At 38.4% G+C, this 18,362-nt stretch overlaps 2 long non-coding RNA genes across 3 annotated transcripts in view; one reads left to right on the forward strand and one right to left on the reverse strand.

Annotated features, from left to right (window-relative positions):
• Positions 1-1,269: 1,269 nt before the first annotated feature.
• LOC122221302 lies at positions 1,270-14,211 on the reverse strand. 2 transcript variants are annotated; one of them, XR_006203150.1, is made up of 5 exons: positions 14,127-14,211; positions 10,119-10,367; positions 5,566-5,664; positions 3,114-3,268; positions 1,270-1,912 (listed from the first exon to the last, which is right to left on the reverse strand). It is a non-coding gene; the product is annotated as an uncharacterized LOC122221302 (long non-coding RNA). The 2 variants fall into 2 exon arrangements; XR_006203149.1 differs by lacking the exon at positions 10,119-10,367.
• Positions 14,212-14,344: 133 nt separating this feature from the next.
• The window catches only part of LOC122222471, a 49,063-nt gene continuing 45,045 nt past the window's right edge, over positions 14,345-18,362 (forward strand). The window contains exon 1 of the long non-coding RNA XR_006203771.1: positions 14,345-14,419. This is a non-coding gene — a long non-coding RNA (uncharacterized LOC122222471). The remainder of the gene's footprint in view (positions 14,420-18,362) is intronic.

Here is an 18,362-nt window from a genome sequence, read left to right on the forward strand (position 1 = left end):
CCAAGTCATTTAGATGGTGATGTAGGTATGGATTTCCCAATACTTCTCTCATCTTCCTTCCAGATAATGCATATTTAAACCAAATTCAAATCACTGGCTTCTTCAAAATCTAGTAGCATCATGATTTAAAAACTGAACTGCAGATTTCTATGAATTCCCATTTCTCACTCTCTTCTCATGAATTTCTCTCCTGTTGATTCTAAACTCATTTAAACAATATTGAGCTGATCAAAAGCAAAATATGTCTTTAGATGTCAAACAATAGTTTCAAAGGATTCCTGGGATTTTCTCTGTATTGGTGTTATGAGTTTTCAAAATTTCTAGTTAGATGTGTGTAAACAAGTAATTAAACTTTAGCTTTTAATTTAAAATAATTAGAAAATTATTTCTACCTGAAAAATTCAACAAGGATTATTCTTTGAAAAATTGTTAAAATCAATGTGTTGCCAATAAAAAGACTTTTCATTTCTCATCTACACAAAACTTTGGGACTTTCTTCCTTTGGTCTTGACAACTTGTGACTTTACCCTGTTAATCATGGAACTTTTTTTTTTTTTTTTTTTGAGAGAGAGAGAGGGAGGAAGGGAGGTTGGGAGGGGGGAGACAGAGGGAAAGAGAGAAACAGAATCTTAAGCAGGTTCCACGCCTAGTGCAGAGCCTAATGCCGAGCTCAATGTAGGGCTCCATCTCACGACTGTGAGATCCTGACCTGAGTTGAAATCAAGACTTGATGATTAACCAACTAAGCCAACCAGGCACCCCAATCATGAAACATTTTAATCAAAGGTTTCCCTTAGTTAGGGGAAGATCAGTAGTTCCTTGGGTATGAGAATGTTTTCTCAATGAGAAATGTTTTTTCTCTCATTGAGAAAAAAAACCACGAGAAATAAAATGTATTATATTAAGTGGAAAACAGTTTCCACAATTTTCTTTATAACTTGTAAATAAATATTTTGCTTACGTACAGATACTGTGATGTCATCGAGGGTTTTGTAGATATAGTGAAGTAATTTGTATGTTTGTGTGCAAGTTATACCCAGATACAATATTAAACACCAATTCTTGTCTCTGTGGTTACTAAAGTTAAAGGTTCAAATTAGTAAAAAAAAAAAAATGTGGTTGAGAAAGGAGGTCTTTAAAGATTTCTCACTCTTTTAATATGTAATGAAAGTACAAATATTTTCATCATGATCTTAATATTATTAATATTATTAATAAAACTCAACAGTCAATCAACAATAGCATATTTTATTGTAACAGTGAAATAAGAAAGGAACGTGGGGAAGTTGTAGTGTTTCCCACTGTTAGTTTACAAATAACAATATTTAAGCACAAAATATTAAACCAACATAATTAAGGCTCTTATACCTCAAGAGTCAGTTAGCAATAATATTGAAAGTATCTAAATTACTAAATGGTAGAGGAACACACTCCTGTGTAGTCTAGCTGCACCAAAATAGAAATGTCTAAATTGAAGTCAGCGTAATGTTTTCGAAAGAACAAATCAGGCTTCTGCAGTTGGTTTGAATAAGATGCCTGAAGTGTGAATATATAAAGTTGACTGTCATACACGGTGACCCTTCCGGAGCTCTCCTCCGCTGGGTTCATGCTTCTCTCATAAGCGTAGCTTCTTGAAGGCTCATGTGAGAGCTGTTGAGTGGAAGAGTAAATTTCCTAATATTTCTCCTACTTCAGGGAGTGAGTGCAAAAAGGGGGGGGGACTTAAAAACACATTCTTTTTAGCAAACGTTTTTTGAAGGTTCAAAGGTGGGTGGGTGAAAGTCGAATATGTCATGTCTAGTAGTACTCGAGCAGCTGCGTATTTCCTACCGTAGAAAAAATGGGGATCTTCTGGTTGGTTCAGATGTACACCTCTAGATAATTGAAACTTTCACCAGGGGTTTTGGACTTTCTATAAGAAAAAACAATAATTGGAAATTGTTCATTGTGAATACATTAGATTTGTACAGACAAAACATTCATGAAGTGCAATTATAGCCAGTGTTGCTATATTAGTATGAATGTTAATAGCATGTTTGTTTTTGAAATGGGTTATGCATTCTGATAAATGTCTGCTTTAATCTAGTCATCTGTGTATCACTTGTCTAAGTACTCTCATTTAAGATGCCATATCCCTTCTTGTAGCAATAAAGGGGTAAAGCAACATTAATATTAAATAATTAGAAAAACAAAAGGGGAATGATTAAACATATTTACATAATTGAAATAACACTGTGTCGCAGTGGGAAATCGGGACAATGTTGTCTCCTTTCAAAGTAATTCATAATTCAGATTTTTAATTATGGCATATTCATTCATTTAAAGATGATTCTGGATGAGAGGGCCACTAATGAAATACAATCATTAGCATCTAAACAAAGTAATTTACAAAGTCTCCTTTAGGGGAAAAGATTTCTAGAACATCATCAATCACACAAGATATGCAAAAACAAGCAATTAAACCACACACAAGAACTACAACAGCCTTATATATCAGTAATGTACACATGAAAACATAACTGATTACAATGATTAGACTAGGGTAGTGTGGTTAATTTGTATTTTATGTAGTGATTCCATGGAAGAATGCACCCGGACAGACACATTACACAGAAGAGGAACTTCATTTCATTAATACTCGCTTAAAACACATGACCAAAAAAACCCAAAATACAAACCTTGAATTTTGAGTTGTTGCCTGTTCATCCACGTGGGATCAAAATCCTACATAGTCTGATAAAACATCTTCCTTTCTCCTGCATCTCTTTTTGCCTGCTGTTTACTTTTATGAACTGGCAAAATGTGGGATTAGGAAAGTATTTTGTGGAAGGCAGGTACTGCATTGGTTTCTCATTATTTGTTCAAATCCTGCTTTAGGCTTCCAAAGACAAAGTGCTTCCAGCCCTCACAGGGTCAGTGATTTACTTAGGCTCTTCCTCCATGTGCACAATTACAGAGCATTAAACTTACAGCAGGACTAAATGGAGAGTACAATTCTCTGACTTTGAATGCTTGTGTATGGGATCTTGCTCAATGGACCCACAAAAAGGCTGGTTTCAAACACTGTTCCTGTAGGCCACATTATAATCTTGTTGAAAACCTATACTACTTACTTTTGCCAGTAGATTTTTCTTTGTGAAGGTGGAAGGAAGGCTTGGGTGTAAAAGCCAGAGGAATTAGGAGAGTGGTGTGATATCGACGAGGGGGGGAGTCCATGGAGAAGGCTGGCACTCCTGGTGTAAGCTGAGCCGCCTTCGATAACCACAAGCTACAGAAGCCAAAATATGCTTTATTGGGTACTCAAAGGATAAAAATACTGGTTAATTTTCAACAGCGCTCCTTCATTTGACTTTACAATTTACAACAGTGAACATTAATGCAGGAATAGCTTGGTTGAGGAGGAGTTTAAAATTAGAGCCCCTCTTCTCATTAGCCCCAACAGCCTGACCCAGGGTGACTGAGAAGCAATTTGTCGCCAGATTCTCATTTTGCTTCTGTTATGGCTCCTTGTAAATGAAGCGCGGCAATTTATTGTAGCACCTCTAGGAGTCAAGAACATAATGTGTAAAACACATACAAAAAAAATCTTTCTTCACATTCATTAACACCCAGCACATAGAGGCTGTTCACTTTTCCCTCTAATGAAGTGGGGGGGGGGGGTGGATCTTAAATCTAAAGCTTTCCATCATGTGAAGAAGTCCTCTTCAGGCCATTAGACAGAGGCTGAGTTGTATTGAAGAAAGGTCATTGACAAAAACAGAGAATGGCAATATGAGGAAAAATAGAAAATGGATAAAGGAAGAGACTTTAGAAGCCTCAAAGAATGGAAAGTACATTTTTGGCATCCACGATCAACCCTCCTTGTCTCTCAGTGTATTTTCTGTTGTAGGTGAAGAAAAGAATATGTGGCTTTTTATATAGCTGGAAATTGCTCTAGTGTTTGGCCAATTCTCATTTCTTCACCCTTGATCTGACCCTTGTAAGCGGCATTAAGTCAGGTTCATTTGAAGATCATATTGTCTTTAATCTCTGAAACCTGTTTGCTTGTTTCCTCTCCCCTCCCACATCGTTTGCAAAAAACTGCGGTGTCCACAGTTTTAATGCATTCTGACTGCGTTAAGAGGCTGCTCTGGCCCAGGGCTGGCCATAGGCTTTTATCTTACTCCTGTGATTAATTCTGATTAATGGTTTGGTTTGTGTGGGGTCTCATAAATGGCACCTCCAGATGAACCTAATAACAAATTAGTATATGGAAAAAATTGCCAGAGGGTCCAGGATTGCCCTTTTGGATTAAATGCTGATAGCTGTCATATATGCTCACCCATTTCATGATGTAGTTAATAGGCACTCAATAGTTATGGCAATAATAGCAGTCTTTTAAAACTCATTTTAATAAAAGTCAAATACTGAGTATATAGAACCAGGCAAAAAAGTCAGTAAAATTTGAAAGGTTTTCTTTCTTTCTTTCTTTCTTTCTTTCTTTCTTTCTTTCTTTCTTTCTTTCTTTCTTAATGTTTATTTATCTTTCAGAGAGAGAGAGAGAGAGTGAGTGAGCAGGGGAGGGGCTGAGAGGGGGAGATATAGAATCCAAAACAGGCTCCAGGTTCTGAGCTGTCAGCACAGAGCCTGACGTGGGGCTTGAACCCATGAACTATGAGATCACGACCTGAGCCGAAGTCGGACCCTTAACCAACTGAGCCATCTAGGTGCCCCTGAAAGATTTTCTTCTGAGAGTTCACTGAGTGTTTATGAAGTACCAGGTACTGAGCAAGGCAGAGGAAATGATTTAACTAAGTTATCTCCTCATAACACTACGTTAGTATAATTAAAGTAGGTATAGGAGATTATGCATAGTAATCTAGAATACAAATATTAATATCTTCCTCCCCACAAAGCAGATGAGGAAACTGAGGCACAGAGATGTAGAATTACATGTCCAAAGTCGAAGAGTGAGAAAGAGGCAGAGGTAGGATTCCAGCCCAGGCCACATGTTACCAAGGCCGGCACCCATCCTCTCAGCACTCTGCCTCTCCCTGCAGGTCCTTTTGTTCCAGACTCCCACAACAAGGTCCTGTTCTCGCTTCTCCTAAACTTAACAAACATCAATGTTTTTGATGCTACAGGTTAAAATTTTCTCTTTAAAATAGTGAAATTTGTAATACTAAAGCACTTAAGCTTCTGTTTCCTGAATCATCAAATTTACTGTAGAGAATAAAACATTACTGTTTCTTTTCTGCCTTATCCAAATGAGCAATGTCCATTTTTATGGACATTCTTTATTCTCCTCTCATCTACCTTTCTTAGTTCCACACGTAGTATATCTGAGATTTAGGCTGGTTTTGCTTTTGGCAGATAAGCTTTGGTTTTTAATGTTTTATTTGTCCTCACTCATAAACAGCATGTCTACTGACTAGGCATGGTTAATATTTGAAGGGCAAAATTTGTCACACACAAAAAAGGTAAAATGAAAGAAATTTAAGAACAGTTGTCTTAGGCAATTTGGGTGGCTATAACAAAAATACCATCAACTGGATGGTTTATCTGCAACATAAATTTATTTCTCACAGTTCTGGAGGCTGGAAGTCCAAGATCAGGGTGCTGGCATGGTCACTTTCTGATAAGGGCTTTCTTCATAGTTGGCAGTGGCTGCCTTTTCATTGTGTCCTCACAAGGTGGAAAAAGAGCTAGTTAGTTCTTGTTTTGTTTTGCTTTGTTTTTGTCTTATAAGGACACTAATCTCATTTATGAGGGTTCTACCTTTTTTTTTTTTTTTTTTGGGTTCTACCTTTTTGATCTGATTACCTACCAAAGGCCCTACCTGCAAATACTATCACACAGAGATTAGGGTTTCACCATATGAATTCTGGGAAGACATAACATTCAGTCCATAATAACAATTCAACTAAAAAACCTTTTGTTACAATTCTCAATTTCTCTCTGCTTTGATGTCTAAGTGTTACAGAACACACTGGCAGTACTGACTGCTATCTGTAGCTCATTCCTGGATGGGATCTTGATTACCTCACTGGGGCAGCTACTGCCACCTGCTAACTGCATGAGACAGAGACCTGAGCAACTTAACAATTGTGATATTGTGATTTATAATAAGAAATATGTATTTGGTATTCATCCCCATATCTGGCACAGAACTTCTAAATCCCTTGGAATTTCCTAACTGATGACAGCTATACAGGTGTCTTCTTATGTTACTGAGGTGACTTTTGGACTGCATCTAAGGATGGAGGCTAGTTGCCAGTGGAGCCAACCATGTGATTGGAGGGTCAGCACTTTCAGTCTCACCCCTTGACCTCTGGGCAGGGGAGAGGAACTGGAGGTTGAGTTCAATCACCAATGATCAATGATTTCCTTAATTGTGCCTTTATTTTTAAAAAATTTTTTAATGTTTGTTTATTTTTGAGAGAGAGAGAAACAGGGGAGGGGCAGAGAGAGAGGGACACACAGAATCTGAAGCAGGTTCCAGGTTCTGAACTGTCAGCACAGAGCCTGATGCGGGGCTTGAACCCATGGACCGTGAGATCATGACCTAAGCTGAAATTAGCTACTTAACGGACTGAGCCTCCCATGGTGCCCCGATCATGCCTTTTTAATGAAGCCTCCATAAAAACCCAAAGTTCAGAGAGCTTCTGGACTGGTGAATACATGGAGGTGCTGGAGACTGGCACCCTGGAGAAGGTATGGGAAGCCTGGAGCCCTTTCCAACATACCTTGCCCTGGGCATCTCATCCATCTGGCTGTTACTGAGTTATGTCCTTTCATAATAAATTCAGTAATCTAGTGAGTAAAATGTTTCTCTGAGTTCTGTGAGCTGCTCTAGCAAATTAATCAGACCCAAGGAGTGGGTGGTTGGAATCTCTGACCTTTAGCAATTTCATCTAAAGCCCCGGTGACAACTTGAACTCTCCACTGGCATCTGAAGTGTATGTGTGAGTGTGTGTGTGTGTGTGTGTGTGTGTGTGTGTGTGTGTGTGTAGGGGGGGTAAGGGCTGTCTTGTAGGAGTGACCCCCTTTACCTGTGGAATATGATGCTATCTTAAGTAGACACCAGTTGCTGTTGTTGTTGGGAAAACATGTCCCCCTCCACCCTTGCACGTTAGAAACTGGGGTCAGAAGACCCTTAATAATGAAAGAATGAAAGCTGCTGTAGTTGAATCTCATCATCATCTGGGGATTGTGATTGTGTGTATCTAGTTCTGTAGGACTATTAGCTCCACATGGACAGAATATGTCAGTCTTAGTGTATTCCTAAGGGAACAGCACAAGTTGTCACTGAAGGAATGATTCTTCTTTAGCAAAAAGAGCCCTGGGGCGTCTGCACTCCGAAGGCTTTAAACAAACTTGAGTAAATGTGACATTGACCGGAAACTGGTCTATTTATTTCTACTTGTCTATTATTTCACTCAGAGCCATTCAATTCCTTTGAATTAACTGTGATAGTCTCCCTACCGTTCTTTAATAAAATTTTTTTTTATTGTTTATTCATTTCTGAAAGACAGAGAGAGAGAAAGTGTGAGTAGGGGAGGGGCAGACAGAGAGGAAGACACAGAATTTGAAGCAGGCTCCAAGCTCTGCTCAGTCAGCACAGAGCCTGACACAGGGCTTGAACTCACAAACTGTGAGATCCTGACCTGGATGCTTAACCAACTGAGCCACCGAGGCACCCCTATAATTCTTATTTTCTTAAAATGTCATGTGATTCCTGAGGGACAAAAGAAAAGTTTTCCCACATAATACTTTGTGTACAATAAGCACTAAATAAAAATTGTGGGTTAATAATCTAAACCTTTATTAATTCCTCCACTGATTAAAAAAACATATTTGTACCTCTTGTATGCAACCAGAATAGGCTAGATGCTGAGCTAGATGTTGGGGATTTAAAGATGGAGAATTTCTGTTCTTAAACTTAAGATCAATGAAGGGAGACACACAGAAACAGATGTAAAAAGATAGATTTCTCACTGATAATGTTCTAAACTGAGAAGCTTTGTTTATACATCAGGTTATCTGGGATTGTGTAGTTGATAAATTCACATGATTGACTGGATTTATTTCTTACTTTCCACAAAGCTGCTTTGGTGCGGTGTAGACCCCAAAATACAGATTATTAAATCAATCATTCTCAGAGATTAAAGTCAGTACATTCAGTACCTTCAGAGTAGTCTCAGTCAAATCCTAATTCCAACTTCTATATGATGTCATTTAGGTATTTGCGGGTTGTTCTCATGGGCTCATAAAGCCTAGGAGCCAAATTTACAGTGAAGCAAAAATTTCAGGGTACCTCACACACATGGGGCCCTAGAAATGAGTTCATATGGGCATATGTCTTAGCAAAACTTGCCAAAAGAAGATATTTTATCCATTGCTGTCTATGCCTTTCCATTTCAACTTTCCGTCCATCACAGGTAGGGTAGTGCATTAGCAGCCCGTAGCAGTTCTTGGATACAACTAAGTGAAAGTTGATTTGGAATGCATACTATTTGGATTCAGTGGGATCCATTTATATGTTTGCAATCACTTCTGTATACAGTTAAATTACTCTAGCTGCTTTAGTCCTGATTTGAAAATTGAAATGAAATATATAGGATTTCAGAGGACCTTGAATAATCAAAATAATTGTGAAAAAGAAGAACAAAGTGGAAGACTCATATTTCTTGATTTCAAAACTTACTACAAAGATGTAGTAATCCAAACAGTGTGTTACTGGCATAAGGATACACATATGGACTGATCGAATAGAATTGAGAGCCCAGAAATAAATTTTTATGTATATGGACAGTTGATTTTCAACAAGGGCTCCAAGGCCATTCAATGAGAAAAGAACAGTCTCTTCAACAGATGGCACTGGGGAAAGGGGTACCACATGCCAAAAAATCACTTAAGTATTCTGTAGCCAGTGGTGCCTGGTTGGCTAAGTTGGTAGAGCATGAGATGCTTGATGTTGGGAGTCGTGGGTTTGAGCTCCATGTTGGGGGTAGAGATTACTTAAAAAAGAAATAATATAATAGTCTTTAAGAAAAAGTTTCTGTAGCCAAAAAGCAGGAGAAACAGTATTATAGAGGTATGCCAAACAGATAAATAACAAAAGTATTGCATTATTCCTATGAATTTTGTGATACTTTGATAACTTTTCCAAATTTGACTTCTTATTCTAAACCTTCATACCTAGTTTTGTATTCATAAGTTTTTTTGTTTATTCTGAAAGTGCTCCCGCCCCCCCACCCCCACACCAAACTGTATAAGTTTCAGGTCCTATAAAACCTGTGTTGACCTCTGGAAACTAGGTAGCAGGTCTCCACTAGACCAAATAGAACATATATTAATGACAAATGGAGTAAGGCTGAATGCTAGCTGCACTCGCTTCCTTAGCTGGGTGCTCTCATCTAAGGTACACATGAAAATTCTACCCAGAAGCCTTGTCACCTACTACACAGATGTTTCAAGTGGGGTTTGATCTACTCAGTATAAAATAAGGCTATCTTCTTCTAGATACTAGTTTTTCAAAACTGTTAATGACTATAGTTTTGGGCACTGTAGTGATTTAGCACTCTATATTTTCATTAATTAAAAAAATATTTATTAGGTATATACTCTGTACAAGGCCCTGTGATAACCAAAATGATGAGTGAAGCTAGATTCTGTCCTCAAATCAGTCTAGTAAGGGAGCTATCTATGTAGTAAAATATAAAGACATATCTATGTAGTAAAATATAAACAGTGATGAGTCTCAGAGAGGCTCTTAGAAAGTATTATGATTGTATGATCATATAATGTATTGTTCAAGCTGGGGTACTTTTGAGAGTGAAAGAAAATGCTTCTAATAGTTTAACTAAGACAACAGGCATAAAGTGGGACAGTCCCAGGCAAACCAAGACCTATAGTAACCCCTGTTATGAGGAATTGGCAGGGAGGAAAATCATAGTGGAAAGGGGCATCTGTGATAGTTTTATGTGTTGGCTTGACTGAATCAGTGGATGCCCATATATCTGGTTAAACATTATTTCTAGATGTGTCGGTGAGGATGTTGCTGAATGAGATTAGCATTTGAATCAGTGGACTCAGTGAAGTAGATTAACCTTCCCGAAAGTGGGTGGGCTTATCACCTTTTTTCTTGCCCTTCAACTGAGATTTACATCAGCTGCCCTGTTTCCTAGGCCTTTGTACTTGAACTGAATTACACCGCTGGGTTTCCTGAGTCTTCGGCTCACAGAAGGCAGGTCATGGCACTTCTCAGCTTCCGTAATTGGGTGAGTCAATTCTTCAGAATAAATCTCCTTTTATATCCCACTGGTTCTGTTTCTCTGAAAAAGCTGTACTAATAGAGCTTCCACATTATATGTAGAAACTGAGGCCTAGGGGACCAATGAGTGAGATAAAGACACAGGAAGAAAGTAACAAATCATCAAATTCTGATCACCATTTATCTTAAAGTTGACTAGACCATGGTGCTCCTGACCCCTGAGAGAAATGTTCATTGTACATTATCTTCTGACAGTTAAAAAACTTGGAGAAATACTAGTAAGATTACACATCTCTGAGTAGTCCTTATTCTAAAGTCATGTGTCAAAGAGTATTTTTTTTAGCAATAGTCAAAAGCATTTTCTCGGAAGATAATGTTTTATGAGCAAAGGCTGTTTTGAAATCGTAACATAATACTGTCCTTCCTACCTTTATCAGGGTGTCTGCAACCTGATTAGTTTCTTAAAAGATTATTATTTCCCTGTGTTCAACCTACATGTCTGCATGGACAGGGGTAAGAACAACCAATCAAAGCCACAGTTTAGAAATGGCCAACTATCATGAGGAATAATCCATGGCCTATTTTAGATAAAATTCTGACAGCTTGCTCTTGTGACAAAGATGTTAACAAGGAAAGAAAATGGCACTAATTTAATCCATTCTTATAGTTCATTCTAAAATGAGACTAGCATGACACCAAGTTATAATAATAAATACTATAGTAATTTCACAATTCTTCCTACATGCTGTTCACACTCCTTTCACATGCAAATTTGCCATCCATTGCTTCATGACAGTGATTTTAAGTGCATTAAAGAATTCTGAATTGTCTTATACTTGATCTCCTAATTATGTTGCCAGAACATACACAGAATAGTACCATACACTGGCATTTATCTGATTTATAGCATTTCTTCATACAGTGGGTTCCCCACTTCTCCTGAAGATCTGGGTTCTTGGACACAGTAACAGTAGTAAGATTCGATAACTACTCCTGCAATGATTAGTAATAATCAAATAATCACTATGAATAGTTGAAAGAGAGAAGTTAACATTTTCCAAATATGGAGTCATTGTGAAATACAAATATTTATTTTGTAATACAAATTTACATTTATAAAAAGTTAAAAAAAAAACCAGAACATTTGAAAGAGATGTCTAAAGATTAGTTTTTAAGGACATGTTTGAAAAGGCTACATAACTGAAAAAGAGATACTGAAGATCATTGCTTCTGGGTATCCCACTTTTCTCCAGTGCTTTGGGGGCAGTGTCCTGGGCTAGTGCACTGGGTGGAAAGCACAGCATTGGTGTGGTGTAAAAAAAATTAGAAATGTTACAATTGTTTAAGGATTGTGAAACCCAAGCCAGTTAGGATTTTCTCATATGTGTTCGTGGCTGACACAAAGAATGCTTAGATCTACTATTCTGGATGAATTTGAAAAGAATGAAAAGTCTGGAGAAAGCACCTTGAAAAGAATGAAAAGTCTGTACAAAGCACCTCCCCCTGACTTAATCTAGTTTATAATCCATGAAGAGATAGTATCTGAAGGTAACCCAAAGCAAGTATATTGGAACACCCTTCACTTTGATGAAAGTATGGAGAAGTGGTAATCAGTTTCATTATATGCTTTTATTTCTAAATACTATGTCATGCTTGGTGATTCCGTGGTGAGAGATTGTGGGGCAATGAATTGAAATGTCTACTTTTTGGGAAATGACTTTTGTACTTTTCCCTGTGAATAGAAAATTGTGACTGAGGGAGAGTCCCAGGTGACAGCCATTTCTTTAGCATCTTGCCCACCAGGAGAGTGGAAACAAGGCTCTGACTCTGTCAGTAACTTCTCTGCGTGCTTGTTTAATTAATTAACCACAGCCTCAGAATTCGGCTTAATAGCCTTAATTACGCAGGAAAACAATACACTGTGTAAATTAGTATACACCAGACGTGACATAATTACCAGGGCAGGGTGGACAGCATTTTGTTGAAGTGCTGCTTTAAATGAGTCATTTCAATGCTGAAAATATATTTTTTGTATTTGAGAGCTAATGTACTGAATTGTTCTTTCAGAAACCTGGTTCCAAGTGCTCTAAAATGCCAGGTAGGTGGAAAATAATAAATTCTGTGTCTTTTGGGATAAAAACCACATTTTGTATTATACTGCTGGGTGGCACAATCACTGTAATTTAGGAAGGTTGCTATTATTGTATGAGCAAACTTTTTTTATATTATTACTGTTTATTTTAATGCAGGGACATATTCTCTAGCAGACACATAATGAAAATGGCCTTGTATTAAAATTGTTTACCTGCTGTTTGCTGAAAGGTGTTGTAAAAATTAGAAATAGAAAAGACCTCCTATGGCACCTAGTCCATCCCAGGCAGGGCAGAGAAAAAGATTATACCCTTTAGCAGCTTTGCTAGGGAGCCAAAAATAGACCCCACTTTCATATGTCTCACTGAGTAAATTGTAGGTGGAAGGATGAGATCGTTTGTGTCAATTCAGGAGGAAAAACAGTATTCCCACAAATGTTGAGAAAGAGGGGTACCAATTTATTGACAAATAAATTGACTGAGGTCCCACATTTGAGGGATTTAAGGTCAAAACAATTTTTTTTTAATTCCTCAATTGATTGTGCTGACTTGTGCAATTATTTAGAGTTTCCCTGTTAACTTATCCAATTATCTGTGTAACTACATAGGCATTGGAAACAAGAGTGGAGAACGTTATTCTTTCACTCTGGAGATTAAGTGCAATAAAATACTGGATTGCTTTGAATATTGCCAGCTTTTCTTTCCTTTCTGAATTTTCTTAAGGTACAAAGGAGCAAGACATGACAAAAAATGTACATAAAAGCAGGAGGAAGCAGATGAGTCACAAGAGGCCTAGATTATTTGCACCAGAAATGAGCCCAGAATGGGTTGAAGTGACACTGCTGTGATAAAGCTGAATTAGCCCTTGGGAAAATTGTTTCTGAGACCTTTTCTCTCTTTTCTCCACCCTTTGCCTTTCCTGTCAGTACCCATCCACTCCCATTTTCCTTCCCCGGGGCCCCAAGAACCTCCTCCAGTCAGTGAAAATCTTCACCAAACTAAATTGGAAAAAAAACCCAATGTTAGGTATCTACCCATCTATTTCACAAATTCAGTATCTCTTTGTGGCCCCTTCCTCCACCCTTCTGTCAGATCTCCGTTGTGATTAGAGAAGGGGCTACTTAGCAAGTCTTAGTCGCTTAAGAATTTCAAGGGCTTTCATGTTAATGACTGTAACAGGCAGCAGCTAAAGGGCCCCAGTGATCCCCACCTCCTGGTGTTCTGCCTGTGTGTAACCCCTCTCCTTGAGTGTGAGCTGCACCTAGTGCCTGGATTCTAACAGAATATGGCAAAAGTGATGAGATGTCACTTCTGAGATTAGGTTACAAAAAGATTGTGGCTTCTTTCTTAGGCTCTTGCACTCTTTCTTGCTTACTCTGAGAGAAGCTGCCTGCCATATTGGGTATGTCCTATGGATAGGAACAGAAGGAGGCCTTCAGCCAACAGCTGGTGAAGAACTGCATCATGCCAATGACAGGAGTAAGCTTCCAAACTGAACCTTCCCGGGTCAAGTGAACCCAGACCTAGCTGACAGCCTGCCTGCAGTTTCATGACTGACTGAGTCCGAGCCATCCAGCTAGGCTGTGCCCAGATTCCTGACCCACAGAAACTGTGAAATAATAAATGTTCGTTCTTTTAAAATTCTAAATGGGTAACAAACGACACAATGAATTATCTCATGTAAAACATAAAAATGAATTTCAGTTAAAATGATAATCAATCCGTTTAATTAGTGAACCAATTAGTTAACTTTGCCCCGTATTGCAGACATCAGAACTCACCAGTCAGACTTTCAGTGTGCGTGCTGGGCTGAAGACCCGAAAGGGCACACTACCGTCTGTAGTGCGATGACTGAAAGTTGCTGTCAAATCCCCGCCCAGGCGTAACTGCGCTGCAGGGCAGGGGGCGTGGCTTGGCCTCGCTACTGGCGGCTCGCTGCGCCTGCGCCTGCTCCTGCGCCTGCGTGGTGTGGTGTCCTTTGGCTGGCTAGGCTCTAGTCGGGAGAGCCAAAAGCACAGAAGTCGGAGGTCGCGGTGGCTGTAGCGGGGGGGTCACCCCTCCACCTGACCGCAAGGTACTTTTGTGGAGGGCTAAACGCCTTCATAGTGGACCTGCTTCTGTTAGTTCTGATGGTTGGCACTCAGGGCTAATAAGACGAAATTTAGAATTTTGAACTCACTATGAACCCACGTAGTCGCTTAGCTTTTATGTCACGTGAGCCTGGCTTGTAAATTTTTCCTTTCATTCCAAGGGAATTCCCACACTTAATTACTGTGGAACTCTTTCTCAAGCAGAATCTTATGACACTAGTGCTCTAAGGAACACATTTTGGGAAACATCGATAAACTATTTCCTGTTATTGGACAGATAGATTGTTGGCAGTTTTTAGCCATTGTAAATAACTGTCATCTTTGGGAACATCTTGAATTATTTCCCACAGTACATCCCTAAGAGAGGAATGCCTGGGTAAAACAACATCTTAAAATTTTTTGATAGAAATTCTCAAATTACTCTTAAGAAATATTTCACCAATTTTATACTCCGGCCTTAGGTATTTTCCTCAAACCATATCATTGGAAATTGCCGTATTAAATATTTGTCCGGGCACCTGGGTGGCTCAGTCGGTTAAGCGCCGGGTTTTAGCTCAGGTCACGATCTCATGGTTTGTGAGTTCAAGCCCCGCCTCAGGCTGTTTGCTGACAGCTCAGAGCCTGGTGCCTGCTTCAGATTCTGTGTCTCCCTCTCTCTGCTCTTCCCGGATTTGCACTTTCTCTCTCTCTCAAAAAATAAACATCATAAAATTAAAAAAAAATATATGTCAATTTGATAGGTAAAAAATTATGTATTTTAAAATGCGTTTTGTTTATTTGACTGTTAATGTGGTTAAACATTTATACTTTTGTTTAGTGAATTATTTATTTTTGTACTTTGCCCAGCTATCTTGGGTTTGCTTTTTCATTATTGTGGAAATTTTTAATATAATTTCATGTAAATATAAGTGCTTTGAAGGGAGATAGCTGAGTAGGGGGTTGGGGTAGTGACAAAGGACAGAGATTGGAGGCACCTTAATTAATTAATTAATTAATTTAGTTTCTAGTTTACTTTGAGAGAGAGAGAGAGAGCACATGCAGGTGAGCAGGGGAGGGGCAGAGAGAGAGAGAGACAGAGAATCCCAAGCAGGCTCCATGCTTTCAGCACAGAGCCCAGCATCCCCACGAACTGTGAGATCATGACCTGAGCCTAAATCAAGAGTTGGAAACCTAACCAAGCCAACCAGGCACCCCAGAGGCACATTATTTTAGATAGCATGGTTGAAAAGATTGCTCAGAGAAGGTGACATTTGTTTGTCTGAAACATCTTTTATTTGCCTTTATGGAAAACAATGTCCGCATTCATTTCCATCCTTCCCATTGAGCTCTCCTCCAGGGGGTTGTTCTATATGCAGTGTATTAAAAACTTCCTCTGGCTTCCCATTGAGCTTAGCAAATGGAGAGTCCAGCAGGAGGTCAGAGGGAGGAAAGAGAATGAAATTGGGGTATTTATTTTCCTAAACCTCCCTCCCTTCCCCACCAGTAGTCACTCTGGGCTGATGAAGGTCATTACTTCTCTCAAAGCAACTTTCTCTTCATGAAACTTTCATGGTTCCAGTAACTGCTCTATGCCATTACCCTCTGCCCCCCCTCACCCCCACCCAGTTTTTGAAATAGTAACACCTCTATCCCTTGTAGTTTTCCTAACCCTAAACACACATTTATAGTCTCTTTGCAAATACGCTGTCTTTAAATTATCCCAATTTGAGGGGCGCCTGGGTGGCTCAGTCGGTTAAGCGGCCGACTTCGGCTCAGGTCATGATCTTGTGGTCCGTGAGCTCAGGTCATGATCTTGTGGTCCGTGAGTTCGAGCCCTGAGTCGGGCTCTGTGCTGACAGCTCAGAGCCTGGAGCCTGTTTCGGATTCTGTGTCTCCCTCTCTCTGAGCCTCCCCCATTCATGCTCTCTCTCTGTCTCAAAAATAAATAAACGTTAAAAAAAAATTAAAAAAAAAATAAATTATCCCAATTTGAATGTGCCGTCTATTTACTTTTGAGACCCAGTACCAGAAACCTACCCAGATCCCTTCTACTATTCACCCATCTTTCCACTGCTGTAAGTATTTGCTGCTAATGGCTTATGACTACACACTTCAGAGAATTGCCTTTAGGCTCACGGAGCCACCTTACCCAGAAATGCCCTGGAAGTTTTGCCCTCTCATCCAGGGGGCAGCCTGAAGCCTTTGACTGATGTAAGGGGCAGGGTACAAAAGTCTATTAGCCTTAGTGACTAGGAAAAAAACAACAAAAGGTCAATGAGTCATTTTATCAGATCCTAGGCAGTAATATGAAAATGTATTGTTTAAAACCGTGAGGTACTTGGGCAGATAGACAAATAGACTGCTAGAGAATAGAGAGACTGAAATCAGACCAATGTATATTTGGGAGCTTTATATTTGAGAGCTGATAAAATCCATAGGAAAGGATGAACTATTTAACAAATACTTCTGAAGATACTGGCTATGTAAGAGTACAAGATAAATTTAGATTTCCATACCACATCATTCACAAAAATACATTCCAGTGAGGTTAAAAATCTAAATACCAGGGACGCCTGGGTGGCTCAGTTGGTTAAGCATCTGACTTTGGCTCAGGTCATGCTCTCACAGCTTGTGAGTTCAAGCCCCGCGTCGGGCTCTGTGCTGACAGCTCAGAGCCTGGAGCCTCTTCAGATTCTGTGTCTTTCTCTCTCTTTGCACCTCCCCTGCTCACACTCTGTCTCTCAAAAATAAATAAACAAACATTAAAAAAATTTTTTTAAATAAATACCAAAAGAAGCTCTAAAACTTTTAATAAAAAAATGGGAGGTATTCTTTATGCCATTAGTAGATAATTCTTAAATGCAAAGCGCAAACAGGAAAATATTTATACATTTTCCTACATTAAGACAAAAAACTTCTGCATGATAAAACGTAAAAAAAAAAATGAACACACAAGTCACAGAGAAAACAGCTGCAACTCATATTACCAATGAAATATCTATGTCCAGAATATATAAAATGCTTTTAGAAATTGAAAATATCAAAAGAAATATTGCCAAAAGATGTAATAGTAAATTCAGAGAGGAAGAAAGATGTCCAATAAATATATGTAAAGATGTCCAGCCTCTTTAGGAATTAGAAAATGTTAATTAAAACAAAGATATAACATTTTATATTTTCATATTTATTAATTTTGCTAATATCAACTGTTAGTGATAATGTGGAGAAATAAGAACACTAATGCAGGACTGGAGGGAGGGCAATGGGTATAATTTTGGAAGGCAATTTAGAACTAGCAAATAAAATTGACAATGCATGTTCTCTGTAACTCAACGTTTCTGCTACTGGGGCTTGCTTATCAGGGAGAAACTCTTGTTCAAGGAGGCATGTACAAAGATATTTGTACATGAAAAAATACGTTGTAGTTTGGTCCAGTGGGAAGCATAAGAATGAAATGAATGAACTAGATTTGAATGTGTCAATGTGTACAAATCTCAAAAACTTGTAGGTTAAAAAAAAAAAAAAAGGTTGAGTATAGATATGGTACCAAACATTTAGCAAGTTTACTCAAAAGAAGAACAAAATATGTATAAGTTTGTTAATACTCATTTTAAGTGGGGTGTTATTTCTGGGTAGATAGGGGTGGAAAGTGGGACTGTAGTTGTATTTGTAGTGTTTTGTTTCTTTGAAAATAAAGATAATCTAAAGAGGATATTAAATAGAAGCAATATATTAATAGAGATTTAATCTCAGTAGTGAGCATATCAATATCTGGTACATTTCTTATAGTTTTCTATTTGGCATAAATAATAATAAAACATTAAAAAACAGCACATGTTAAAAATATATAGAAAAAATTAAAATGAACAATGAAAATAATAAAGCTTTAAATTATGCCTAAATTATTTGTGTTAACATGGCTGTAAAACTCCAGTTAAAAATTTGTTG

The sequence above is a fragment of the Panthera leo genome, chromosome B3 (genome assembly GCF_018350215.1).
Source record: "Panthera leo isolate Ple1 chromosome B3, P.leo_Ple1_pat1.1, whole genome shotgun sequence".
In the NCBI taxonomy this organism is placed as follows: Eukaryota; Metazoa; Chordata; class Mammalia; order Carnivora; family Felidae; genus Panthera; species Panthera leo.